This window comes from Lissotriton helveticus, chromosome 8 (assembly GCF_964261635.1).
Source record: "Lissotriton helveticus chromosome 8, aLisHel1.1, whole genome shotgun sequence".
In the NCBI taxonomy this organism is placed as follows: domain Eukaryota; kingdom Metazoa; phylum Chordata; class Amphibia; order Caudata; family Salamandridae; genus Lissotriton; species Lissotriton helveticus.
Genome location: NC_136069.1, coordinates 819,764,361 through 819,792,265, shown reverse-complemented (window position 1 = coordinate 819,792,265; position 27,905 = coordinate 819,764,361). Strand labels below are relative to the sequence as shown.

Sequence of the window (27,905 nt, the reverse complement as noted above, 5' to 3'; positions counted from 1 at the left end):
CTGTGAATTCACAGGAAATTCAGTGTCAACTTACCCTTTCTCAAACGATAGCACTATCATTTGTAAGTGTCCCCTTTTATTTTGTCACAGCATTGGACACGTCTTACAGGAAGTCAGCAGTTATTTATATATTTCTGCATTGGCTAGAGCCTAAAGAGAAAGAATAAAAAGCTGTTCATAACAACATAAGAAACACATTTTGCCTTTTCTCTCCAATACTGATTCCCTTTGTGCAAATCGGAATGCCAAGGTGAATAGCTGGGCCACAGATTCTGGCTAATTATCTATCTCTTGAATGCAAGAAGCAATAAAAACTGCCTAATGCAGGACTAAAGCATTCCTTGCATAGCCTCTAACATCATAACATAACTGAGCTGCTGGTAACAAGCTAAGCAATGCCTTCCCAAAATGAGAAGTACATGTGCTTATGTGCTTATCAGCTCAATCAGCGCTCGATCAGGCTCGATCAGGCGAGATATAGGAAAGGTGGAAAGGGTCCAAATGGCTGTCCCTTCCTTTTTAGGGTGGGTCCTGCTGACTATCATAGGATTCCTCTTAAGAGTGGCCAGGGTCAGAGGAAAAACTTTCAATGCTTCTTAGTGTTCTCTCCAGAAGCAGGCATTTTCTGTGCCTTTAATTTCAGGCTTTTCCCAGCAGTCTCTGTTCTGCCTATGTAAATTAACAAAAGCAGTGCTTATTCCTCACTTGCTCTAATGTCCTTCCTGTCCACAAAGCTCTGCCTAAGTATGCTTTTTTTCTTTTTCAGGGAAATTCTAAATGGTTTCTCTGTCCACTCTGTGGCAGTAGAATGCTGATTATGATGCCATGTTTTGTGGAATCACCAAGGTACAACTACAGAGGAATATATGAGTCTGAAGGACATGGAACTCTTAGCTAACACATCACAATATGTGATGCTTGCCAACCAAGCACTACATTCTGGTGCGCTGATGATCAGAACATTCTGCTCCTAAAGGAAAGAAAATACCGCTTGATTGAAAATAAAGTCTCTGTTTATATTAACGCTCTCTCTCTCCCTATATCTATCTATCTATCTATCTATCTATCTATCTATCTATCTATCTATCTATCTATCTATCTATCTATCTATCTATCTATCTATCTATCTATCTATCTATCTATCTATCTATCTATCTGTCTATCTATCTTTATATATGGTTACATGCATACACCTACTCATAGATATGCCATGCATTTCTTTGGATTTGTTTCAACCTCTTGCCATTTATTTGAGAATCCCTACTTTTCAAGTGACTGCAAATGAAGTCATCTCTGGCACGTTTTGGCTGATGCAAGGTAACCAAAACACAAGACAACTTTTAATAAAAATCATTGGTTTCTTTGTTAACGTGCACTGTCAAACATGGGACTTTCACACGTCAGGTAAATATGATAACCAATACACAACAGAAGCAGATGCAGATTGCTTATCATTGTCATGATAGAACAGTTGTGATTTGAGTAGTAGATGCGCCCCTGAATTGATACTTATTATATACAGCCTGTAAGATAGTCAAAAATGCATGCTAGGAGAGGAGATGCAAATATAAATGTATTAGAAAAATACATAAAGAGGAGTGATATGCTTTTATTCATGCAAGGCTAGAAAAAATCCCCATACTGTCGAAAGCATTAATACACCACCAAATGGAAATAAACAATTCTGACATTAAACGAAAAGGTGACGATGCATTTGTATCATCACCTTGAGAAGGATCATCTAGGAATTGAGCCCAAGCCTCAGCACTTAAAACCAGAAACACTCCACTAAAATAGGAGGCCTGTTGGTGCCAACAATTCTCAAAGTTAATGCTTGTTCTGGTTGAGCATTGAACCGAATGCAGGGCTCTTTTGAAAGTGAGGTCTGTGAATCAACAGATACATCCACATGCCAATTATGTTATTGTTTTTAAGAGAATTCACTTTCTTGGAACGAGACTGCATGAACCCATCTTCAGGGCCTGGACAATTTCATGCAAAACGGCAACTCTCAACATTGCAGCCAAGACAATATAACTAGTGTTTCTGCCCGGTTTCGAACCGGGGACCTTTCACGTGTGAGGCGAACGTGATAACCACTACACTACAGAAACAGATACCTACAGGTGATTCTTCTGTGATGAAACTGCTCAAAACAGACTATTCCAAAGGCATCTGGTTTTAGATTTCTTTCATGCAACCTGCCCGACAGCCCTATCTGAACGCTTGTATATGCCTTGCAAGTTCAGCATTTTTGCAAAATGCTTAAAGAGAAATGTTTCCTATTTGCTCAGGCAGGGCAAGGTTAAAAGCATGAGACTCTAGCAAATAATCATCCACTACTGCAAAGAGAAAATTGATATTGGCTTTGAAATGCATACTTCAAAAGAGCACCAATGAAAGGGCTCGTCCGGGATTTGAACCCGGGACCTCTCGCACCCAAAGCGAGAATCATACCCCTAGACCAACGAGCCGTTGAAAGACCCTCACCTCTGAAAAGGTAATACCAGCTCTAAGCCCGCAATGAAGATCATGCTGGTGTCTTTTTCATGCTTGGTCTGTGAATTCACAGGAAATTCAGTGTCAACTTACCCTTTCTCAAACGATAGCACTATCATTTGTAAGTGTCCCCTTTTATTTTGTCTCAGCATTGGACACGTCTTACAGGAAGTCAGCAGTTATTTATATATTTCTGCATTGGCTAGAGCCTAATGAGAAAGAATAAAAAGCTGTTCATAACAACATAAGAAACACATTTTGCCTTTTCTCTCCAATACTGATTCCCTTTGTGCAAATCGGAATGCCAAGGTGAATAGCTGGGCCACAGATTCTGGCTAATTATCTATCTCTTGAATGCAAGAAGCAATAAAAACTGCCTAATGCAGGACTAAAGCATTCCTTGCATAGCCTCTAACATCATAACATAACTGAGCTGCTGGTAACAAGCTAAGCAATACCTTCCCAAAATGAGAAGTACATGTGCTTATGTGCTTATCCGCTCATTCAGCGCTCAATCAGGCTCGATCAGGCGAGATATAGGAAAGGTGGAAAGGGTCCAAATGGCTGTCCCTTCCTTTTTAGGGTGGGTCCTGCTGACTATCATAGGATTCCTCTTAAGAGTGGCCAGGGTCAGAGGAAAAACTTTCAATGCTTCTTAGTGTTCTCTCCAGAAGCAGGCATTTTCTGTGCCTTTAATTTCAGGCTTTTCCCAGCAGTCTCTGTTCTGCCTATGTAAATTAACAAAAGCAGTGCTTATTCCTCACTTGCTCTAATGTCCTTCCTGTCCACAAAGCTCTGCCTAAGTATGCTTTTCTTCTTTTTCAGGGAAATTCTAAATGGTTTCTCTGTCCACTCTGTGGCAGTAGAATGCTGATTATGATGCCATGTTTTGTGGAATCACCAAGGTACAACTACAGAGGAATATATGAGTCTGAAGGACATGGAACTCTTAGCTAACACATCACAATATGTGATGCTTGCCAACCAAGCACTACATTCTGGTGCGCTGATGATCAGAACATTCTGCTCCTAAAGGAAAGAAAATACCGCTTGATTGAAAATAAAGTCTCTGTTTATATTAACGCTCTCTCTCTCCCTATATCTATCTATCTATCTATCTATCTATCTATCTATCTATCTATCTATCTATCTATCTATCTATCTATCTATCTATCTATCTATCTATCTATCTATCTATCTATCTATCTATCTATCTATCTATCTATCTATCTATCTATCTATCTATCTATCTTTATATATGGTTACATGCATACACCTACTCATAGATATGCCATGCATTTCTTTGGATTTGTTTCAACCTCTTGCCATTTATTTGAGAATCCCTACTTTTCAAGTGACTGCAAATGAAGTCATCTCTGGCACGTTTTGGCTGATGCAAGGTAACCAAAACACAAGACAACTTTTAATAAAAAATCATTGGTTTCTTTGTTAACGTGCACTGTCAAACATGGGACTTTCACACGTCAGGTAAATATGATAACCAATACACAACAGAAGCAGATGCAGATTGCTTATCATTGTCATGATAGAACAGTTGTGATTTGAGTAGTAGATGCGCCCCTGAATTGATACTTATTATATACAGCCTGTAAGATAGTCAAAAATGCATGCTAAGAGAGGAGATGCAAATATAAATGTATTAGAAAAATACATAAAGAGGAGTGATATGCTTTTATTCATGCAAGGCTAGAAAAAATCCCCATACTGTCGAAAGCATTCATACACCACCAAATGGAAATAAACAATTCTGACATTAAACGAAAAGGTGACGATGCATTTGTATCATCACCTTGAGAAGGATCATCTAGGAATTGAGCCCAAGCCTCAGCACTTAAAACCAGAAACACTCCACTAAAATAGGAGGCCTGTTGGTGCCAACAATTCTCAAAGTTAATGCTTGTTCTGGTTGAGCATTGAACCGAATGCAGGGCTCTTTTGAAAGTGAGGTCTGTGAATCAACAGATACATCCACATGCCAATTATGTTATTGTTTTTAAGAGAATTCACTTTCTTGGAACGAGACTGCATGAACCCATCTTCAGGGCCTGGACAATTTCATGCAAAACGGCAACTCTCAACATTGCAGCCAAGACAATATAACTAGTGTTTCTGCCCGGTTTCGTACCGGGGACCTTTCGCGTGTGAGGCGAACGTGATAACCACTACACTACAGAAACAGCTACCTACAGGTGATTCTTCTGTGATGAAACTGCTCAAAACAGACTATTCCAAAGGCATCTGGTTTTAGATTTCTTTCATGCAACCTGCCCGACAGCCCTATCTGAACGCTTGTATATGCCTTGCAAGTTCAGCATTTTTGCAAAATGCTTAAAGAGAAATGTTTCCTATTTGCTCAGGCAGGGCAAGATTAAAAGCATGAGACTCTAGCAAATATGCATCCACTACTGCAAAGAGAAAATTGATATTGGCTTTGAAATGCATACTTCAAAAGAGCACCAATGAAAGGGCTCGTCCGGGATTTGAACCCAGGACCTCTCGCACCCTAAGCGAGAATCATACCCCTAGACCAACGAGCCGTTGAAAGACCCTCACCTCTGAAAAGGTAACACCAGCTCTAAGCCCGCAATGAAGATCATGCTGGGGTCTTTTTCATGCTTGGTCTGTGAATTCACAGGAAATTCAGTGTCAACTTACCCTTTCTCAAACGATAGCACTATCATTTGTAAGTGTCCCCTTTTATTTTGTCTCAGCATTGGACACGTCTTACAGGAAGTCAGCCGTTATTTATATATTTCTGCATTGGCTAGAGCCTAAAGAGAAAGAATAAAAAGCTGTTCATAACAACATAAGAAACACATTTTGCCTTTTCTCTCCAATACTGATTCCCTTTGTGCAAATCGGAATGCCAAGGTGAATAGCTGGGCCACAGATTCTGGCTAATTATCTATCTCTTGAATGCAAGAAGCAATAAAAACTGCCTAATGCAGGACTAAAGCATTCCTTGCATAGCCTCTAACATCATAACATAACTGAGCTGCTGGTAACAAGCTAAGCAAGGCCTTCCCAAAATGAGAAGTACATGTGCTTATGTGCTTATCCGCTCAATCAGCGCTCAATGAGGCTCGATCAGGCGAGATATAGGAAAGGTGGAAAGGGTCCAAATGGCTGTCCCTTCCTTTTTAGGGTGGGTCCTGCTGACTATCATAGGATTCCTCTTAAGAGTGGCCAGGGTCAGAGGAAAAACTTTAAATGCTTCTTAGTGTTCTCTCCAGAAGCAGGCATTTTCTGTGCCTTTAATTTCAGGCTTTTCCCAGCAGTCTCTGTTCTGCCTATGTAAATTAACAAAAGCAGTGCTTATTCCTCACTTGCTCTAATGTCCTTCCTGTCCACAAAGCTCTGCCTAAGTATGCTTTTTTTCTTTTTCAGGGAAATTCTAAATGGTTTCTCTGTCCACTCTGTGGCAGTAGAATGCTGATTATGATGCCATGTTTTGTGGAATCACCAAGGTACAACTACAGAGGAATATATGAGTCTGAAGGACATGGAACTCTTAGCTAACACATCACAATATATGATGCTTGCCAACCAAGCACTACATTCTGGTGCGCTGATGATCAGAACATTCTGCTCCTAAAGGAAAGAAAATACCGCTTGATTGAAAATAACGTCTCTGTTTATATTAACGCTCTCTCTCTCCCTATATCTATCTATCTATCTATCTATCTATCTATCTATCTATCTATCTATCTATCTATCTATCTATCTATCTATCTATCTATCTATCTATCTATCTATCTATCTATCTATCTATCTATCTATCTATCTATCTATCTGTCTGTCTGTCTGTCTGTCTGTCTGTCTGTCTGTCTGTCTGTCTATCTGTCTATCCATTCATCCATCCATCCATCCATCCATCCATCCATCCATCCATACATCCATCCATCCACCCATCTATCTATCTATCTATCTATCTATCTATCTATCTATCTATCTATCTATCTATCTATCTATCTATCTATCTATCTATCTATCTATCTATCTATCTATCTATCTATCTATCTATCTATCTATCTATCTATCTATCTATCTATCTTTATATATGGATACATGCATACACCTACACATAGATATGCCATGCATTTCTTTGGATTTGTTTCAACCTCTTGCCATTTATTTGAGAATCCCTACTTTTCAAGTGACTGCAAATGAAGTAATCTCTGGCACGGTTTGGCTGATGCAAGGTAACCAAAACACAAGACAACTTTTAATAAAAATCATTGGTTTCTTTGTTAACGTGCACTGTCCAACATGGGACTTTCACACGTCAGGTAAATATGATAACCAATACACAACAGAAGCAGATGCAGATTGCTTATCAATATCGTGATAGAACAGTTGTGATTTGAGTAGAAGAAGCGCCCCTGAATTGATACTTATTATATACAGCCTGTAAGATAGTCAAAAATGCATGCTAGGAGAGGAGATGCAAATATAAATGTATTAGAAAAATACATAAAGAGGAGTGATATGCTTTTATTCATGCAAGGCTAGAAAAAATCCCCATACTGTCGAAAGCATTCATACACCACCAAATGGAAATAAACAATTCTGACATTAAACGAAAAGGTGACGATGCATTTGTATCATCACCTTGAGAAGGATCATCTAGGAATTGAGCCCAAGCCTCAGCACTTAAAAACCAGAAACACTCCACTAAAATAAGAGGCCTGTTGGTGCCAACAATTCTCAAAGTTAATGCTTGTTCTGGTTGAGCATTGAACCGAATGCAGGGCTCTTTTGAAAGTGAGGTCTGTGAATCAACAGATACATCCACATGCCAATTATGTTATTGTTTGTAAGAGAATTCACTTTCTTGGAACGAGACTGCATGAACCCATCTTCAGGGCCTGGACAATATCATGCAAAACGGCAACTCTCAACATTTCAGCCAAGACAATATAACTAGTGTTTCTGCCTGGTTTCGAACCGGGGACCTTTCGCGTGTGAGGCGAACTTGAAAACCACTACACTACAGAAACAGATACCTACAGGTGATTCTTCTGTGATGAAACTGCTCAAAACAGGCTATTCCAAGGGCATCTGGTTTTAGATTTCTTTCATGCAACCTGCCCGACAGCCCTATCTGAACGCTTGTATATGCCTTGCAAGTTCAGCATTTTTGCAAAATGCTTAAAGAGAAATGTTTCCTATTTGCTCAGGCAGGGCAAGGTTAAAAGCATGAGACTCTATCAAATATGCATCCACTACTGCAAAGAGAAAATTGATATTGGCTTTGAAATGCATACTTCAAAAGAGCACCAATGAAAGGGCTCGTCTGGGATTTGAACCCGGGACCTCTCGCACCCTAAGCGAGAATCATACCCCTAGACCAACGAGCCATTGAAAGACCCTCACCTCTGAAAAGGTAATACCAGCTCTAAGCCCGCAATGAAGATCATGCTGGGGTCTTTTTCATGCTTGGTCTGTGAATTCACAGGAAATTCAGTGTCAACTTACCCTTTCTCAAACGATAGCACTATCATTTGTAAGTGTCCCCTTTTATTTTGTCTCAGCATTGGACACGTCTTACAGGAAGTCAGCAGTTATTTATATATTTCTGCATTGGCTAGAGCCTAAAGAGAAAGAATAAAAAGCTGTTCATAACAACATAAGAAACACATTTTGCCTTTTCTCTCCAATACTGATTCCCTTTGTGCAAATCGGAATGCCAAGGTGAATAGCTAGGCCACAGATTCTGGCTAATTATCTATCTCTTGAATGCAAGAAGCAATAAAAACTGCCTAATGCAGGACTAAAGCATTCCTTGCATAGCCTCTAACATCATAACATAACTGAGCTGCTGGTAACAAGCTAAGCAATGCCTTCCCAAAATGAGAAGTACATGTGCTTATGTGCTTATCCGCTCAATCAGCGCTCGATCAGGCTCGATCAGGCGAGATATAGGAAAGGTGGAAAGGGTCCAAATGGCTGTCCCTTCCTTTTTAGGGTGGGTCCTGCTGACTATCATAGGATTCCTCTTAAGAGTGGCCAGGGTCAGAGGAAAAACTTTCAATGCTTCTTAGTGTTCTCTCCAGAAGCAGGCATTTTCTGTGCCTTTAATTTCAGGCTTTTCCCAGCAGTCTCTGTTCTGCCTATGTAAATTAACAAAAGCAGTGCTTATTCCTCACTTGCTCTAATGTCCTTCCTGTCCACAAAGCTCTGCCTAAGTATGCTTTTTTTCTTTTTCAGGGAAATTCTAAATGGTTTCTCTGTCGACTCTGTGGCAGTAGAATGCTGATTATGATGCCATGTTTTGTGGAATCACCAAGGTACAACTACAGAGGAATATATGAGTCTGAAGGACATGGAACTCTTAGCTAACACATCACAATATGTGATGCTTGCCAACCAAGCACTACATTCTGGTGCGCTGATGATCAGAACATTCTGCTCCTAAAGGAAAGAAAATACCGCTTGATTGAAAATAAAGTCTCTGTTTATATTAACGCTCTCTCTCTCCCTATATCTATCTATCTATCTATCTATCTATCTATCTATCTATCTATCTATCTATCTATCTATCTATCTATCTATCTATCTATCTATCTATCTATCTATCTATCTATCTATCTATCTATCTATCTATCTATCTATCTATCTATCTATCTATCTATCTATCTATCTATCTATCTATCTATCTATCTATCTGTCTATCTATCTTTATATATGGTTACATGCATACACCTACTCATAGATATGCCATGCATTTCTTTGGATTTGTTTCAACCTCTTGCCATTTATTTGAGAATCCCTACTTTTCAAGTGACTGCAAATGAAGTCATCTCTGGCACGTTTTGGCTGATGCAAGGTAACCAAAACACAAGACAACTTTTAATAAAAATCATTGGTTTCTTTGTTAACGTGCACTGTCAAACATGGGACTTTCACACGTCAGGTAAATATGATAACCAATACACAACAGAAGCAGATGCAGATTGCTTATCAATGTCGTGATAGAACAGTTGTGATTTGAGTAGTAGATGCGCCCCTGAATTGATACTTATTATATACAGCCTGTAAGATAGTCAAAAATGCATGCTAGGAGAGGAGATGCAAATATAAATGTATTAGAAAAATACATAAAGAGGAGTGATATGCTTTTATTCATGCAAGGCTAGAAAAAATCCCCATACTGTCGAAAGCATTAATACACCACCAAATGGAAATAAACAATTCTGACATTAAACGAAAAGGTGACGATGCATTTGTATCATCACCTTGAGAAGGATCATCTAGGAATTGAGCCCAAGCCTCAGCACTTAAAACCAGAAACACTCCACTAAAATAGGAGGCCTGTTGGTGCCAACAATTCTCAAAGTTAATGCTTGTTCTGGTTGAGCATTGAACCGAATGCAGGGCTCTTTTGAAAGTGAGGTCTGTGAATCAACAGATACATCCACATGCCAATTATGTTATTGTTTTTAAGAGAATTCACTTTCTTGGAACGAGACTGCATGAACCCATCTTCAGGGCCTGGACAATTTCATGCAAAACGGCAACTCTCAACATTGCAGCCAAGACAATATAACTAGTGTTTCTGCCCGGTTTCGAACCGGGGACCTTTCACGTGTGAGGCGAACGTGATAACCACTACACTACAGAAACAGATACCTACAGGTGATTCTTCTGTGATGAAACTGCTCATAACAGACTATTCCAAAGGCATCTGGTTTTAGATTTCTTTCATGCAACCTGCCCGACAGCCCTATCTGAACGCTTGTATATGCCTTGCAAGTTCAGCATTTTTGCAAAATGCTTAAAGAGAAATGTTTCCTATTTGCTCAGGCAGGGCAAGGTTAAAAGCATGAGACTCTAGCAAATAATCATCCACTACTGCAAAGAGAAAATTGATATTGGCTTTGAAATGCATACTTCAAAAGAGCACCAATGAAAGGGCTCTTCCGGGATTTGAACCCGGGACCTCTCGCACCCAAAGCGAGAATCATACCCCTAGACCAACGAGCCGTTGAAAGACCCTCACCTCTAAAAAGGTAATACAAGCTCTAAGCCCGCAATGAAGATCATGCTGGTGTCTTTTTCATGCTTGGTCTGTGAATTCACAGGAAATTCAGTGTCAACTTACCCTTTCTCAAACGATAGCACTATCATTTGTAAGTGTCCCCTTTTATTTTGTCTCAGCATTGGACACGTCTTACAGGAAGTCAGCAGTTATTTATATATTTCTGCATTGGCTAGAGCCTAATGAGAAAGAATAAAAAGCTGTTCATAACAACATAAGAAACACATTTTGCCTTTTCTCTCCAATACTGATTCCCTTTGTGCAAATCGGAATGCCAAGGTGAATAGCTGGGCCACAGATTCTGGCTAATTATCTATCTCTTGAATGCAAGAAGCAATAAAAACTGCCTAATGCAGGACTAAAGCATTCCTTGCATAGCCTCTAACATCATAACATAACTGAGCTGCTGGTAACAAGCTAAGCAATACCTTCCCAAAATGAGAAGTACATGTGCTTATGTGCTTATCCGCTCATTCAGCGCTCAATCAGGCTCGATCAGGCGAGATATAGGAAAGGTGGAAAGGGTCCAAATGGCTGTCCCTTCCTTTTTAGGGTGGGTCCTGCTGACTATCATAGGATTCCTCTTAAGAGTGGCCAGGGTCAGAGGAAAAACTTTCAATGCTTCTTAGTGTTCTCTCCAGAAGCAGGCATTTTCTGTGCCTTTAATTTCAGGCTTTTCCCAGCAGTCTCTGTTCTGCCTATGTAAATTAACAAAAGCAGTGCTTATTCCTCACTTGCTCTAATGTCCTTCCTGTCCACAAAGCTCTGCCTAAGTATGCTTTTTTTCTTTTTCAGGGAAATTCTAAATGGTTTCTCTGTCCACTCTGTGGCAGTAGAATGCTGATTATGATGCCATGTTTTGTGGAATCACCAAGGTACAACTACAGAGGAATATATGAGTCTGAAGGACATGGAACTCTTAGCTAACACATCACAATATGTGATGCTTGCCAACCAAGCACTACATTCTGGTGCGCTGATGATCAGAACATTCTGCTCCTAAAGGAAAGAAAATACCGCTTGATTGAAAATAAAGTCTCTGTTTATATTAACGCTCTCTCTCTCCCTATATCTATCTATCCATCTATCTATCTATCTATCTATCTATCTATCTATCTATCTATCTATCTATCTATCTATCTATCTATCTATCTATCTATCTATCTATCTATCTATCTATCTATCTATCTATCTATCTATCTATCTATCTATCTATCTTTATATATGGTTACATGCATACACCTACTCATAGATATGCCATGCATTTCTTTGGATTTGTTTCAACCTCTTGCCATTTATTTGAGAATCCCTACTTTTCAAGTGACTGCAAATGAAGTCATCTCTGGCACGTTTTGGCTGATGCAAGGTAACCAAAACACAAGACAACTTTTAATAAAAATCATTGGTTTCTTTGTTAACGTGCACTGTCAAACATGGGACTTTCACACGTCAGGTAAATATGATAACCAATACACAACAGAAGCAGATGCAGATTGCTTATCATTGTCATGATAGAACAGTTGTGATTTGAGTAGTAGATGCGCCCCTGAATTGATACTTATTATATACAGCCTGTAAGATAGTCAAAAATGCATGCTAGGAGAGGAGATGCAAATATAAATGTATTAGAAAAATACATAAAGAGGAGTGATATGCTTTTATTCATGCAAGGCTAGAAAAAATCCCCATACTGTCGAAAGCATTCATACACCACCAAATGGAAATAAACAATTCTGACATTAAACGAAAAGGTGACGATGCATTTGTATCATCACCTTGAGAAGGATCATCTAGGAATTGAGCCCAAGCCTCAGCACTTAAAACCAGAAACACTCCACTAAAATAGGAGGCCTGTTGGTGCCAACAATTCTCAAAGTTAATGCTTGTTCTGGTTGAGCATTGAACCGAATGCAGGGCTCTTTTGAAAGTGAGGTCTGTGAATCAACAGATACATCCACATGCCAATTATGTTATTGTTTTTAAGAGAATTCACTTTCTTGGAACGAGACTGCATGAACCCATCTTCAGGGCCTGGACAATTTCATACAAAACGGCAACTCTCAACATTGCAGCCAAGACAATATAACTAGTGTTTCTGCCCGGTTTCGAACCGGGGACCTTTCGCGTGTGAGGCGAACGTGATAACCACTACACTACAGAAACAGCTACCTACAGGTGATTCTTCTGTGATGAAACTGCTCAAAACAGACTATTCCAAAGGCATCTGGTTTTAGATTTCTTTCATGCAACCTGCCCGACAGCCCTATCTGAACGCTTGTATATGCCTTGCAAGTTCAGCATTTTTGCAAAATGCTTAAAGAGAAATGTTTCCTATTTGCTCAGGCAGGGCAAGGTTAAAAGCATGAGACTCTAGCAAATAATCATCCACTACTGCAAAGAGAAAATTGATATTGGCTTTGAAATGCATACTTCAAAAGAGCACCAATGAAAGGGCTCGTCCGGGATTTGAACCCGGGACCTCTCGCACCCAAAGCGAGAATCATACCCCTAGACCAACGAGCCGTTGAAAGACCCTCACCTCTAAAAAGGTAATACAAGCTCTAAGCCCGCAATGAAGATCATGCTGGTGTCTTTTTCATGCTTGGTCTGTGAATTCACAGGAAATTCAGTGTTAACTTACCCTTTCTCAAACGATAGCACTATCATTTGTAAGTGTCCCCTTTTATTTTGTCTCAGCATTGGACACGTCTTACAGGAAGTCAGCAGTTATTTATATATTTCTGCATTGGCTAGAGCCTAAAGAGAAAGAATAAAAAGCTGTTCATAACAACATAAGAAACACATTTTGCCTTTTCTCTCCAATACTGATTCCCTTTGTGCAAATCGGAATGCCAAGGTGAATAGCTGGGCCACAGATTCTGGCTAATTATCTATCTCTTGAATGCAAGAAGCAATAAAAACTGCCTAATGCAGGACTAAAGCATTCCTTGCATAGCCTCTAACATCATAACATAACTGAGCTGCTGGTAACAAGCTAAGCAATACCTTCCCAAAATGAGAAGTACATGTGCTTATGTGCTTATCCGCTCAATCAGGCTCGATCAGGCGAGATATAGGAAAGGTGGAAAGGGTCCAAATGGCTGTCCCTTCCTTTTTAGGGTGGGTCCTGCTGACTATCATAGGATTCCTCTTAAGAGTGGCCAGGGTCAGAGGAAAAACTTTCAATGCTTCTTAGTGTTCTCTCCAGAAGCAGGCATTTTCTGTGCCTTTAATTTCAGGCTTTTCCCAGCAGTCTCTGTTCTGCCTATGTAAATTAACAAAAGCAGTGCTTATTCCTCACTTGCTCTAATGTCCTTCCTGTCCACAAAGCTCTGCCTAAGTATGCTTTTTTTCTTTTTCAGGGAAATTCTAAATGGTTTCTCTGTCCACTCTGTGGCAGTAGAATGCTGATTATGATGCCATGTTTTGTGGAATCACCAAGGTACAACTACAGAGGAATATATGAGTCTGAAGGACATGGAACTCTTAGCTAACACATCACAATATGTGATGCTTGCCAACCAAGCACTACATTCTGGTGCGCTGATGATCAGAACATTCTGCTCCTAAAGGAAAGAAAATACCGCTTGATTGAAAATAAAGTCTCTGTTTATATTAACGCTCTCTCTCTCCCTATATCTATCTATCTATCTATCTATCTATCTATCTATCTATCTATCTATCTATCTATCTATCTATCTATCTATCTATCTATCTATCTATCTATCTATCTATCTATCTATCTATCTATCTATCTATCTATCTATCTATCTATCTATCTATCTATCTATCTATCTATCTATCTATCTATCTATCTATCTATCTGTCTGTCTGTCTGTCTGTCTGTCTGTCTGTCTGTCTGTCTGTCTGTCCGTCTATCCATTCATCCATCCATCCATCCATCCATCCATCCATCCATCCATCCATCCATCCATCCATCCATCCATCCATCCATCCATCCATCTATCTATCTATCTATCTATCTATCTATCTATCTATCTATCTATCTATCTATCTATCTATCTATCTATCTATCTATCTATCTATCTATCTATCTATCTATCTATCTATCTATCTATCTATCTATCTATCTATCTTTATATATGGATACATGCATACACCTACTCATAGATATGCCATGCATTTCTTTGGATTTGTTTCAACCTCTTGCCATTTATATGAGAATCCCTACTTTTCAAGTGACTGCAAATGAAGTCATCTCTGGCACGTTTTGGCTGATGCAAGGTAACCAAAACACAAGACAACTTTTAATAAAAATCATTGGTTTCTTTGTTAACGTGCACTGTCAAACATGGGACTTTCACACGTCAGGTAAATATGATAACCAATACACAACAGAAGCAGATGCAGATTGCTTATCAATGTCGTGATAGAACAGTTGTGATTTGAGTAGTAGAAGCGCCCCTGAATTGATACTTAATATATACAGCCTGTAAGATAGTCAAAAATGCATGCTAGGAGAGGAGATGCAAATATAAATGTATTAGAAAAATACATAAAGAGGAGTGATATGCTTTTATTCATGCAAGGCTAGAAAAAATCCCCATACTGTCGAAAGCATTCATACACCACCAAATGGAAATAAACAATTCTGACATTAAACGAAAAGGTGACGATGCATTTGTATCATCACCTTGAGAAGGATCATCTAGGAATTGAGCCCAAGCCTCAGCACTTAAAACCAGAAACACTCCACTAAAATAGGAGGCCTGTTGGTGCCAACAATTCTCAAAGTTAATGCTTGTTCTGGTTGAGCATTGAACCGAATGCAGGGCTCTTTTGAAAGTGAGGTCTGTGAATCAACAGATACATCCACATGCCAATTATGTTATTGTTTTTAAGAGAATTCACTTTCTTGGAACGAGACTGCATGAACCCATCTTCAGGGCCTGGACAATTTCATGCAAAACGGCAACTCTTAACATTGCAGCAAAGACAATATAACTAGTGTTTCTGCCCGGTTTCGAACCGGGGACCTTTCGCGTGTGAGGCGAACGTGATAACCACTACACTACAGAAATAGATACCTACAGGTGATTCTTCTGTGATGATACTGCTCAAATCAGACTATTCCAAGGGCATCTGGTTTTAGATTTCTTTCATGCAACCTGCCCGACAGCCCTATCTGAACGCTTGTATATGCCTTGCAAGTTCAGCATTTTTGCAAAATGCTTAAAGAGAAATGTTTCCTATTTGCTCAGGCAGGGCAAGATTAAAAGCATGAGACTCTAGCAAATATGCATCCACTACTGCAAAGAGAAAATTGATATTGGCTTTGAAATGCATACTTCAAAAGAGCACCAATGAAAGGGCTCGTCTGGGATTTGAACCCGGGACCTCTCGCACCCTAAGCGAGAATCATACCCCTAGACCAACGAGCCGTTGAAAGACCCTCACCTCTGAAAAGGTAACACCAGCTCTAAGCCCGCAATGAAGATCATGCTGGGGTCTTTTTCATGCTTGGTCTGTGAATTCACAGGAAATTCAGTGTCAACTTACCCTTTCTCAAACGATAGCACTATCATTTGTAAGTGTCCCCTTTTATTTTGTCTCAGCATTGGACACGTCTTACAGGAAGTCAGCCGTTATTTATATATTTCTGCATTGGCTAGAGCCTAAAGAGAAAGAATAAAAAGCTGTTCATAACAACATAAGAAACACATTTTGCCTTTTCTCTCCAATACTGATTCCCTTTGTGCAAATCGGAATGCCAAGGTGAATAGCTGGGCCACAGATTCTGGCTAATTATCTATCTCTTGAATGCAAGAAGCAATAAAAACTGCCTAATGCAGGACTAAAGCATTCCTTGCATAGCCTCTAACATCATAACATAACTGAGCTGCTGGTAACAAGCTAAGCAATGCCTTCCCAAAATGAGAAGTACATGTGCTTATGTGCTTATCCGCTCAATCAGCGCTCAATGAGGCTCGATCAGGCGAGATATAGGAAAGGTGGAAAGGGTCCAAATGGCTGTCCCTTCCTTTTTAGGGTGGGTCCTGCTGACTATCATAGGATTCCTCTTAAGAGTGGCCAGGGTCAGAGGAAAAACTTTCAATGCTTCTTAGTGTTCTCTCCAGAAGCAGGCATTTTCTGTGCCTTTAATTTCAGGCTTTTCCCAGCAGTCTCTGTTCTGCCTATGTAAATTAACAAAAGCAGTGCTTATTCCTCACTTGCTCTAATGTCCTTCCTGTCCACAAAGCTCTGCCTAAGTATGCTTTTTTTCTTTTTCAGGGAAATTCTAAATGGTTTCTCTGTCCACTCTGTGGCAGTAGAATGCTGATTATGATGCCATGTTTTGTGGAATCACCAAGGTACAACTACAGAGGAATATATGAGTCTGAAGGACATGGAACTCTTAGCTAACACATCACAATATATGATGCTTGCCAACCAAGCACTACATTCTGGTGCGCTGATGATCAGAACATTCTGCTCCTAAAGGAAAGAAAATACCGCTTGATTGAAAATAACGTCTCTGTTTATATTAACGCTCTCTCTCTCCCTATATCTATCTATCTATCTATCTATCTATCTATCTATCTATCTATCTATCTATCTATCTATCTATCTATCTATCTATCTATCTATCTATCTATCTATCTATCTATCTATCTATCTATCTATCTATCTATCTATCTATCTATCTATCTATCTATCTATCTATCTATCTATCTATCTATCTATCTATCTATCTATCTATCTGTCTGTCTGTCTGTCTGTCTGTCTGTCTGTCTGTCTATCTGTCTATCCATTCATCCATCCATCCATCCATCCATCCATACATCCATCCATCCATCCATACATCCATCCATCCACCCATCTATCTATTTATCTATCTATCTATCTATCTATCTATCTATCTATCTATCTATCTATCTATCTATCTATCTATCTATCTATCTATCTATCTATCTATCTATCTATCTATCTATCTATCTATCTATCTATCTATCTATCTATCTATCTATCTATCTATCTATCTATCTATTCTTTATATATGGATACATGCATACACCTAACACCTACACATAGATATGCCATGCATTTCTTTGGATTTGTTTCAACCTCTTGCCATTTATTTGAGAATCCCTACTTTTCAAGTGACTGCAAATGAAGTAATCTCTGGCACGGTTTGGCTGATGCAAGGTAACCAAAACACAAGACAACTTTTAATAAAAATCATTGGTTTCTTTGTTAACGTGCACTGTCCAACATGGGACTTTCACACGTCAGGTAAATATGATAACCAATACACAACAGAAGCAGATGCAGATTGCTTATCAATATCGTGATAGAACAGTTGTGATTTGAGTAGACGAAGCGCCCCTGAATTGATACTTATTATATACAGCCTGTAAGATAGTCAAAAATGCATGCTAGGAGAGGAGATGCAAATATAAATGTATTAGAAAAATACATAAAGAGGAGTGATATGCTTTTATTCATGCAAGGCTAGAAAAAATCCCCATACTGTCGAAAGCATTCATACACCACCAAATGGAAATAAACAATTCTGACATTAAACGAAAAGGTGACGATGCATTTGTATCATCACCTTGAGAAGGATCATCTAGGAATTGAGCCCAAGCCTCAGCACTTAAAAACCAGAAACACTCCACTAAAATAAGAGGCCTGTTGGTGCCAACAATTCTCAAAGTTAATGCTTGTTCTGGTTGAGCATTGAACCGAATGCAGGGCTCTTTTGAAAGTGAGGTCTGTGAATCAACAGATACATCCACATGCCAATTATGTTATTGTTTGTAAGAGAATTCACTTTCTTGGAACGAGACTGCATGAACCCATCTTCAGGGCCTGGACAATATCATGCAAAACGGCAACTCTCAACATTGCAGCCAAGACAATATAACTAGTGTTTCTGCCTGGTTTCGAACCGGGGACCTTTCGCGTGTGAGGCGAACGTGAAAACCACTACACTACAGAAACAGATACCTACAGGTGATTCTTCTGTGATGAAACTGCTCAAAACAGGCTATTCCAAGGGCATCTGGTTTTAGATTTCTTTCATGCAACCTGCCCGACAGCCCTATCTGAACGCTTGTATATGCCTTGCAAGTTCAGCATTTTTGCAAAATGCTTAAAGAGAAATGTTTCCTATTTGCTCAGGCAGGGCAAGGTTAAAAGCATGAGACTCTATCAAATATGCATCCACTACTGCAAAGAGAAAATTGATATTGGCTTTGAAATGCATACTTCAAAAGAGCACCAATGAAAGGGCTCGTCTGGGATTTGAACCCGGGACCTCTTGCACCCTAAGCGAGAATCATACCCCTAGACCAACGAGCCATTGAAAGACGCTCACCTCTGAAAAGGTAATACCAGCTCTAAGCCCGCAATGAAGATCATGCTGGGGTCTTTTTCATGCTTGGTCTGTGAATTCACAGGAAATTCAGTGTCAACTTACCCTTTCTCAAACGATAGCACTATCATTTGTAAGTGTCCCCTTTTATTTTGTCTCAGCATTGGACACGTCTTACAGGAAGTCAGCAGTTATTTATATATTTCTGCATTGGCTAGAGCCTAAAGAGAAAGAATAAAAAGCTGTTCATAACAACATAAGAAACACATTTTGCCTTTTCTCTCCAATACTGATTCCCTCTGTGCAAATCGGAATGCAAAGGTGAATAGCTGGGCCACAGATTCTGGCTAATTATCTATCTCTTGAATGCAAGGAGCAATAAAAACTGCCTAATGCAGGACTAAAGCATTCCTTGCATAGCCTCTAACATCATAACATAACTGAGCTGCTGGTAACAAGCTAAGCAATGCCTTCCCAAAATGAGAAGTACATGTGCTTATGTGCTTATCCGCTCAATCAGCGCTCAATGAGGCTCGATCAGGCGAGATATAGGAAAGGTGGAAAGGGTCCAAATGGCTGTCCCTTCCTTTTTAGGGTGGGTCCTGCTGACTATCATAGGATTCCTCTTAAGAGTGGCCAGGGTCAGAGGAAAAACTTTCAATGCTTCTTAGTGTTCTCTCCAGAAGCAGGCATTTTCTGTGCCTTTAATTTCAGGCTTTTCCCAGCAGTCTCTGTTCTGCCTATGTAAATTAACAAAAGCAGTGCTTATTCCTCACTTGCTCTAATGTCCTTCCTGTCCACAAAGCTCTGCCTAAGTATGCTTTTTTTCTTTTTCAGGGAAATTCTAAATGGTTTCGCTGTCCACTCTGTGGCAGTAGAATGCTGATTATGATGCCATGTTTTGTGGAATCACCAAGGTACAACTACAGAGGAATATATGAGTCTGAAGGACATGGAACTCTTAACTAACACATCACAATATGTGATGCTTGCCAACCAAGCACTACATTCTGGTGCGCTGATGATCAGAACATTCTGCTCCTAAAGGAAAGAAAATACCGCTTGATTGAAAATAAAGTCTCTGTTTATATTAACGCTCTCTCTCTCCCTATATCTATCTATCTATCTATCTATCTATCTATCTATCTATCTATCTATCTATCTATCTATCTATCTTTATATATGGTTACATGCATACACCTACTCATAGATATGCCATGCATTTCTTTGGATTTGTTTCAACCTCTTGCCATTTATTTGAGAATCCCTACTTTTCAAGTGACTGCAAATGAAGTCATCTCTGGCACGTTTTGGCTGATGCAAGGTAACCAAAACACAAGACAACTTTTAATAAAAATCATTGGTTTCTTTGTTAACGTGCACTGTCAAACATGGGACTTTCACACGTCAGGTAAATATGATAACCAATACACAACAGAAGCAGATGCAGATTGCTTATCATTGTCATGATAGAACAGTTGTGATTTGAGTAGTAGATGCGCCCCTGAATTGATACTTATTATATACAGCCTGTAAGATAGTCAAAAATGCATGCTAGGAGAGGAGATGCAAATATAAATGTATTAGAAAAATACATAAAGAGGAGTGATATGCTTTTATTCATGCAAGGCTAGAAAAAATCCCCATACTGTCGAAAGCATTAATACACCACCAAATGGAAATAAACAATTCTGACATTAAACGAAAAGGTGACGATGCATTTGTATCATCACCTTGAGAAGGATCATCTAGGAATTGAGCCCAAGCCTCAGCACTTAAAACCAGAAACACTCCACTAAAATAGGAGGCCTGTTGGTGCCAACAATTCTCAAAGTTAATGCTTGTTCTGGTTGAGCATTGAACCGAATGCAGGGCTCTTTTGAAAGTGAGGTCTGTGAATCAACAGATACATCCACATGCCAATTATGTTATTGTTTTTAAGAGAATTCACTTTCTTGGAACGAGACTGCATGAACCCATCTTCAGGGCCTGGACAATTTCATGCAAAACGGCAACTCTCAACATTGCAGCCAAGACAATATAACTAGTGTTTCTGCCCGGTTTCGAACCGGGGACCTTTCACGTGTGAGGCGAACGTGATAACCACTACACTACAGAAACAGATACCTACAGGTGATTCTTCTGTGATGAAACTGCTCAAAACAGACTATTCCAAAGGCATCTGGTTTTAGATTTCTTTCATGCAACCTGCCCGACAGCCCTATCTGAACGCTTGTATATGCCTTGCAAGTTCAGCATTTTTGCAAAATGCTTAAAGAGAAATGTTTCCTATTTGCTCAGGCAGGGCAAGGTTAAAAGCATGAGACTCTAGCAAATAATCATCCACTACTGCAAAGAGAAAATTGATATTGGCTTTGAAATGCATACTTCAAAAGAGCACCAATGAAAGGGCTCGTCCGGGATTTGAACCCCGGACCTCTCGCACCCAAAGCGAGAATCATACCCCTAGACCAACGAGCCGTTGAAAGACCCTCACCTCTAAAAAGGTAATACAAGCTCTAAGCCCGCAATGAAGATCATGCTGGTGTCTTTTTCATGCTTGGTCTGTGAATTCACAGGAAATTCAGTGTCAACTTACCCTTTCTCAAACGATAGCACTATCATTTGTAAGTGTCCCCTTTTATTTTGTCTCAGCATTGGACACGTCTTACAGGAAGTCAGCAGTTATTTATATATTTCTGCATTGGCTAGAGCCTAATGAGAAAGAATAAAAAGCTGTTCATAACAACATAAGAAACACATTTTGCCTTTTCTCTCCAATACTGATTCCCTTTGTGCAAATCGGAATGCCAAGGTGAATAGCTGGGCCACAGATTCTGGCTAATTATCTATCTCTTGAATGCAAGAAGCAATAAAAACTGCCTAATGCAGGACTAAAGCATTCCTTGCATAGCCTCTAACATTATAACATAACTGAGCTGCTGGTAACAAGCTAAGCAATACCTTCCCAAAATGAGAAGTACATGTGCTTATGTGCTTATCCGCTCATTCAGCGCTCAATCAGGCTCGATCAGGCGAGAAATAGGAAAGGTGGAAAGGGTCCAAATGGCTGTCCCTTCCTTTTTAGGGTGGGTCCTGCTGACTATCATAGGATTCCTCTTAAGAGTGGCCAGGGTCAGAGGAAAAACTTTCAATGCTTCTTAGTGTTCTCTCCAGAAGCAGGCATTTTCTGTGCCTTTAATTTCAGGCTTTTCCCAGCAGTCTCTGTTCTGCCTATGTAAATTAACAAAAGCAGTGCTTATTCCTCACTTGCTCTAATGTCCTTCCTGTCCACAAAGCTCTGCCTAAGTATGCTTTTTTTCTTTTTCAGGGAAATTCTAAATGGTTTCTCTGTCCACTCTGTGGCAGTAGAATGCTGATTATGATGCCATGTTTTGTGGAATCACCAAGGTACAACTACAGAGGAATATATGAGTCTGAAGGACATGGAACTCTTAGCTAACACATCACAATATGTGATGCTTGCCAACCAAGCACTACATTCTGGTGCGCTGATGATCAGAACATTCTGCTCCTAAAGGAAAGAAAATACCGCTTGATTGAAAATAAAGTCTCTGTTTATATTAACGCTCTCTCTCTCCCTATATCTATCTATCTATCTATCTATCTATCTATCTATCTATCTATCTATCTATCTATCTATCTATCTATCTATCTATCTATCTATCTATCTATCTATCTATCTATCTATCTATCTATCTATCTATCTATCTATCTATCTTTATATATGGTTACATGCATACACCTACTCATAGATATGCCATGCATTTCTTTGGATTTGTTTCAACCTCTTGCCATTTATTTGAGAATCCCTACTTTTCAAGTGACTGCAAATGAAGTCATCTCTGGCACGTTTTGGCTGATGCAAGGTAACCAAAACACAAGACAACTTTTAATAAAAATCATTGGTTTCTTTGTTAACGTGCACTGTCAAACATGGGACTTTCACACGTCAGGTAAATATGATAACCAATACACAACAGAAGCAGATGCAGATTGCTTATCATTGTCATGATAGAACAGTTGTGATTTGAGTAGTAGATGCGCCCCTGAATTGATACTTATTATATACAGCCTGTAAGATAGTCAAAAATGCATGCTAGGAGAGGAGATGCAAATATAAATGTATTAGAAAAATACATAAAGAGGAGTGATATGCTTTTATTCATGCAAGGCTAGAAAAAATCCCCATACTGTCGAAAGCATTCATACACCACCAAATGGAAATAAACAATTCTGACATTAAACGAAAAGGTGACGATGCATTTGTATCATCACCTTGAGAAGGATCATCTAGGAATTGAGCCCAAGCCTCAGCACTTAAAACCAGAAACACTCCACTAAAATAGGAGGCCTGTTGGTGCCAACAATTCTCAAAGTTAATGCTTGTTCTGGTTGAGCATTGAACCGAATGCAGGGCTCTTTTGAAAGTGAGGTCTGTGAATCAACAGATACATCCACATGCCAATTATGTTATTGTTTTTAAGCGAATTCACTTTCTTGGAACGAGACTGCATGAACCCATCTTCAGGGCCTGGACAATTTCATGCAAAACGGCAACTCTCAACATTGCAGCCAAGACAATATAACTAGTGTTTCTGCCCGGTTTCGAACCGGGGACCTTTCGCGTGTGAGGCGAACGTGATAACCACTACACTACAGAAACAGATACCTACAGGTGATTCTTCTGTGATGAAACTGCTCAAAACAGACTATTCCAAAGGCATCTGGTTTTAGATTTCTTTCATGCAACCTGCCCGACAGCCCTATCTGAACGCTTGTATATGCCTTGCAAGTTCAGCATTTTTGCAAAATGCTTAAAGAGAAATGTTTCCTATTTGCTCAGGCAGGGCAAGGTTAAAAGCATGAGACTCTAGCAAATAATCATCCACTACTGCAAAGAGAAAATTGATATTGGCTTTGAAATGCATACTTCAAAAGAGCACCAATGAAAGGGCTCGTCCGGGATTTGAACCCGGGACCTCTCGCACCCAAAGCGAGAATCATACCCCTAGACCAACGAGCCGTTGAAAGACCCTCACCTCTAAAAAGGTAATACAAGCTCTAAGCCCGCAATGAAGATCATGCTGGTGTCTTTTTCATGCTTGGTCTGTGAATTCACAGGAAATTCAGTGTCAACTTACCCTTTCTCAAACGATAGCACTATCATTTGTAAGTGTCCCCTTTTATTTTGTCTCAGCATTGGACACGTCTTACAGGAAGTCAGCAGTTATTTATATATTTCTGCATTGGCTAGAGCCTAAAGAGAAGGAATAAAAAGCTGTTCATAACAACATAAGAAACACATTTTGCCTTTTCTCTCCAATACTGATTCCCTTTGTGCAAATCGGAATGCCAAGGTGAATAGCTGGGCCACAGATTCTGGCTAATTATCTATCTCTTGAATGCAAGAAGCAATAAAAACTGCCTAATGCAGGACTAAAGCATTCCTTGCATAGCCTCTAACATCATAACATAACTGAGCTGCTGGTAACAAGCTAAGCAATACCTTCCCAAAATGAGAAGTACATGTGCTTATGTGCTTATCCGCTCAATCAGCGCTCAATATGCTCGATCAGGCGAGATATAGGAAAGGTGGAAAGGGTCCAAATGGCTGTCCCTTCCTTTTTAGGGTGGGTCCTGCTGACTATCATAGGATTCCTCTTAAGAGTGGCCAGGGTCAGAGGAAAAACTTTCAATGCTTGTTAGTGTTCTCTCCAGAAGCAGGCATTTTCTGTGCCTTTAATTTCAGGCTTTTCCCAGCAGTCTCTGTTCTGCCTATGTAAATTAACAAAAGCAGTGCTTATTCCTCACTTGCTCTAATGTCCTTCCTGTCCACAAAGCTCTGCCTAAGTATGCTTTTTTTCTTTTTCAGGGAAATTCTAAATGGTTTCTCTGTCCACTCTGTGGCAGTAGAATGCTGATTATGATGCCATGTTTTGTGGAATCACCAAGGTACAACTACAGAGGAATATATGAGTCTGAAGGACATGGAACTCTTAGCTAACACATCACAATATGTGATGCTTGCCAACCAAGCACTACATTCTGGTGCGCTGATGATCAGAACATTCTGCTCCTAAAGGAAAGAAAATACCGCTTGATTGAAAATAAAGTCTCTGTTTATATTAACGCTCTCTCTCTCCCTATATCTATCTATCTATCTATCTATCTATCTATCTATCTATCTATCTATCTATCTATCTATCTATCTATCTATCTATCTATCTATCTATCTATCTATCTATCTATCTATCTATCTATCTATCTATCTATCTATCTATCTATCTATCTATCTATCTATCTATCTATCTATCTATCTATCTATCTATCTATCTATCTATGTGTCTGTCTGTCTGTCTGTCTGTCTGTCTGTCTGTCTGTCTGTCTGTCTGTCTGTCTGTCTGTCCGTCTATCCATTCATCCATCCGTCCATCCATCCATCCATCCATCCATCCATCCATCCATCCATCCATCCATCCATCCATCCATCCATCCATCCATCCATCCATCCATCCATCCATCCATCCATCTATTTATCTATCTATCTATCTATCTATCTATCTATCTATCTATCTATCTATCTATCTATCTATCTATCTATCTATCTATCTATCTATCTATCTATCTATCTATCTATCTATCTATCTATCTATCTATCTTTATATATGGATACATGCATACACCTACTCATAGATATGCCATGCATTTCTTTGGATTTGTTTCAACCTCTTGCCATTTATATGAGAATCCCTACTTTTCAAGTGACTGCAAATGAAGTCATCTCTGGCACGTTTTGGCTGATGCAAGGTAACCAAAACACAAGACAACTTTTAATAAAAATCATTGGTTTCTTTGTTAACGTGCACTGTCAAACATGGGACTTTCACACGTCAGGTAAATATGATAACCAATACACAACAGAAGCAGATGCAGATTGCTTATCAATGTCGTGATAGAACAGTTGTGATTTGAGTAGTAGAAGCGCCCCTGAATTGATACTTAATATATACAGCCTGTAAGATAGTCAAAAATGCATGCTAGGAGAGGAGATGCAAATATAAATGTATTAGAAAAATACATAAAGAGGAGTGATATGCTTTTATTCATGCAAGGCTAGAAAAAATCCCCATACTGTCGAAAGCATTCATACACCACCAAATGGAAATAAACAATTCTGACATTAAACGAAAAGGTGACGATGCATTTGTATCATCACCTTGAGAAGGATCATCTAGGAATTGAGCCCAAGCCTCAGCACTTAAAACCAGAAACACTCCACTAAAATAGGAGGCCTGTTGGTGCCAACAATTCTCAAAGTTAATGCTTGTTCTGGTTGAGCATTGAACCGAATGCAGGGCTCTTTTGAAAGTGAGGTCTGTGAATCAACAGATACATCCACATGCCAATTATGTTATTGTTTTTAAGAGAATTCACTTTCTTGGAACGAGACTGCATGAACCCATCTTCAGGGCCTGGACAATTTCATGCAAAACGGCAACTCTTAACATTGCAGCAAAGACAATATAACTAGTGTTTCTGCCCGGTTTCGAACCGGGGACCTTTCGCGTGTGAGGCGAACGTGATAACCACTACACTACAGAAACAGATACCTACAGGTGATTCTTCTGTGATGAAACTGCTCAAAACAGACTATTCCAAGGGCATCTGGTTTTAGATTTCTTTCATGCAACCTGCCCGACAGCCCTATCTGAACGCTTGTATATGCCTTGCAAGTTCAGCATTTTTGCAAAATGCTTAAAGAGAAATGTTTCCTATTTGCTCAGGCAGGGCAAGATTAAAAGCATGAGACTCTAGCAAATATGCATCCACTACTGCAAAGAGAAAATTGATATTGGCTTTGAAATGCATACTTCAAAAGAGCACCAATGAAAGGGCTCGTCCGGGATTTGAACCCGGGACTTCTCGCACCCTAAGCGAGAATCATACCCCTAGACCAACGAGCCGTTGAAAGACCCTCACCTCTGAAAAGGTAACACCAGCTCTAAGCCCGCAATGAAGATCATGCTGGGGTCTTTTTCATGCTTGGTCTGTGAATTCACAGGAAATTCAGTGTCAACTTACCCTTTCTCAAACGATAGCACTATCATTTGTAAGTGTCCCCTTTTATTTTGTCTCAGCATTGGACACGTCTTACAGGAAGTCAGCCGTTATTTATATATTTCTGCATTGGCTAGAGCCTAAAGAGAAAGAATAAAAAGCTGTTCATAACAACATAAGAAACACATTTTGCCTTTTCTCTCCAATACTGATTCCCTTTGTGCAAATCGGAATGCCAAGGTGAATAGCTGGGCCACAGATTCTGGCTAATTATCTATCTCTTGAATGCAAGAAGCAATAAAAACTGCCTAATGCAGGACTAAAGCATTCCTTGCATAGCCTCTAACATCATAACATAACTGAGCTGCTGGTAACAAGCTAAGCAATGCCTTCCCAAAATGAGAAGTACATGTGCTTATGTGCTTATCCGCTCAATCAGCGCTCAATGAGGCTCGATCAGGCGAGATATAGGAAAGGTGGAAAGGGTCCAAATGGCTGTCCCTTCCTTTTTAGGGTGGGTCCTGCTGACTATCATAGGATTCCTCTTAAGAGTGGCCAGGGTCAGAGGAAAAACTTTCAATGCTTCTTAGTGTTCTCTCCAGAAGCAGGCATTTTCTGTGCCTTTAATTTCAGGCTTTTCCCAGCAGTCTCTGTTCTGCCTATGTAAATTAACAAAAGCAGTGCTTATTCCTCACTTGCTCTAATGTCCTTCGTGTCCACAAAGCTCTGCCTAAGTATGCTTTTTTTCTTTTTCAGGGAAATTCTAAATGGTTTCTCTGTCCCCTCTGTGGCAGTAGAATGCTGATTATGATGCCATGTTTTGTGGAATCACCAAGGTACAACTACAGAGGAATATATGAGTCTGAAGGACATGGAACTCTTAGCTAACACATCACAATATATGATGCTTGCCAACCAAGCACT

General features: G+C 39.6%; 20 non-coding genes across 20 annotated transcripts; all 20 read right to left on the bottom strand.

The window, feature by feature from the left end:
* Positions 1–2,041: 2,041 nt before the first annotated feature.
* Positions 2,042–2,114, bottom strand: TRNAV-CAC (transfer RNA valine (anticodon CAC)). Its single transcript has one exon. It is a non-coding gene; the product is annotated as a tRNA-Val (tRNA).
* A 288-nt stretch (positions 2,115–2,402) lies between these two features.
* TRNAP-UGG (transfer RNA proline (anticodon UGG)) lies at positions 2,403–2,474 on the bottom strand. Its single transcript has one exon. It is a non-coding gene; the product is annotated as a tRNA-Pro (tRNA).
* Positions 2,475–4,624: 2,150 nt separating this feature from the next.
* TRNAV-CAC (transfer RNA valine (anticodon CAC)) lies at positions 4,625–4,697 on the bottom strand. Its single transcript has one exon. It is a non-coding gene; the product is annotated as a tRNA-Val (tRNA).
* A 288-nt stretch (positions 4,698–4,985) lies between these two features.
* TRNAP-AGG (transfer RNA proline (anticodon AGG)) lies at positions 4,986–5,057 on the bottom strand. The gene has a single exon. It is a non-coding gene; the product is annotated as a tRNA-Pro (tRNA).
* Positions 5,058–7,447: 2,390 nt separating this feature from the next.
* Positions 7,448–7,520, bottom strand: TRNAV-CAC (transfer RNA valine (anticodon CAC)). Its single transcript has one exon. It is a non-coding gene; the product is annotated as a tRNA-Val (tRNA).
* A 288-nt stretch (positions 7,521–7,808) lies between these two features.
* On the bottom strand, positions 7,809–7,880 carry TRNAP-AGG (transfer RNA proline (anticodon AGG)). The gene has a single exon. It is a non-coding gene; the product is annotated as a tRNA-Pro (tRNA).
* Positions 7,881–10,073: 2,193 nt separating this feature from the next.
* On the bottom strand, positions 10,074–10,146 carry TRNAV-CAC (transfer RNA valine (anticodon CAC)). The gene has a single exon. It is a non-coding gene; the product is annotated as a tRNA-Val (tRNA).
* A 288-nt stretch (positions 10,147–10,434) lies between these two features.
* On the bottom strand, positions 10,435–10,506 carry TRNAP-UGG (transfer RNA proline (anticodon UGG)). Its single transcript has one exon. It is a non-coding gene; the product is annotated as a tRNA-Pro (tRNA).
* A 2,145-nt stretch (positions 10,507–12,651) lies between these two features.
* Positions 12,652–12,724, bottom strand: TRNAV-CAC (transfer RNA valine (anticodon CAC)). Its single transcript has one exon. It is a non-coding gene; the product is annotated as a tRNA-Val (tRNA).
* A 288-nt stretch (positions 12,725–13,012) lies between these two features.
* TRNAP-UGG (transfer RNA proline (anticodon UGG)) lies at positions 13,013–13,084 on the bottom strand. The gene has a single exon. It is a non-coding gene; the product is annotated as a tRNA-Pro (tRNA).
* Positions 13,085–15,530: 2,446 nt separating this feature from the next.
* On the bottom strand, positions 15,531–15,603 carry TRNAV-CAC (transfer RNA valine (anticodon CAC)). The gene has a single exon. It is a non-coding gene; the product is annotated as a tRNA-Val (tRNA).
* A 288-nt stretch (positions 15,604–15,891) lies between these two features.
* TRNAP-AGG (transfer RNA proline (anticodon AGG)) lies at positions 15,892–15,963 on the bottom strand. Its single transcript has one exon. It is a non-coding gene; the product is annotated as a tRNA-Pro (tRNA).
* Positions 15,964–18,453: 2,490 nt separating this feature from the next.
* TRNAV-CAC (transfer RNA valine (anticodon CAC)) lies at positions 18,454–18,526 on the bottom strand. The gene has a single exon. It is a non-coding gene; the product is annotated as a tRNA-Val (tRNA).
* Positions 18,527–18,814: 288 nt separating this feature from the next.
* TRNAP-AGG (transfer RNA proline (anticodon AGG)) lies at positions 18,815–18,886 on the bottom strand. The gene has a single exon. It is a non-coding gene; the product is annotated as a tRNA-Pro (tRNA).
* A 2,061-nt stretch (positions 18,887–20,947) lies between these two features.
* On the bottom strand, positions 20,948–21,020 carry TRNAV-CAC (transfer RNA valine (anticodon CAC)). The gene has a single exon. It is a non-coding gene; the product is annotated as a tRNA-Val (tRNA).
* Positions 21,021–21,308: 288 nt separating this feature from the next.
* TRNAP-UGG (transfer RNA proline (anticodon UGG)) lies at positions 21,309–21,380 on the bottom strand. Its single transcript has one exon. It is a non-coding gene; the product is annotated as a tRNA-Pro (tRNA).
* A 2,133-nt stretch (positions 21,381–23,513) lies between these two features.
* Positions 23,514–23,586, bottom strand: TRNAV-CAC (transfer RNA valine (anticodon CAC)). The gene has a single exon. It is a non-coding gene; the product is annotated as a tRNA-Val (tRNA).
* A 288-nt stretch (positions 23,587–23,874) lies between these two features.
* Positions 23,875–23,946, bottom strand: TRNAP-UGG (transfer RNA proline (anticodon UGG)). Its single transcript has one exon. It is a non-coding gene; the product is annotated as a tRNA-Pro (tRNA).
* Positions 23,947–26,454: 2,508 nt separating this feature from the next.
* On the bottom strand, positions 26,455–26,527 carry TRNAV-CAC (transfer RNA valine (anticodon CAC)). Its single transcript has one exon. It is a non-coding gene; the product is annotated as a tRNA-Val (tRNA).
* A 288-nt stretch (positions 26,528–26,815) lies between these two features.
* TRNAP-AGG (transfer RNA proline (anticodon AGG)) lies at positions 26,816–26,887 on the bottom strand. Its single transcript has one exon. It is a non-coding gene; the product is annotated as a tRNA-Pro (tRNA).
* Positions 26,888–27,905: the final 1,018 nt, after the last annotated feature.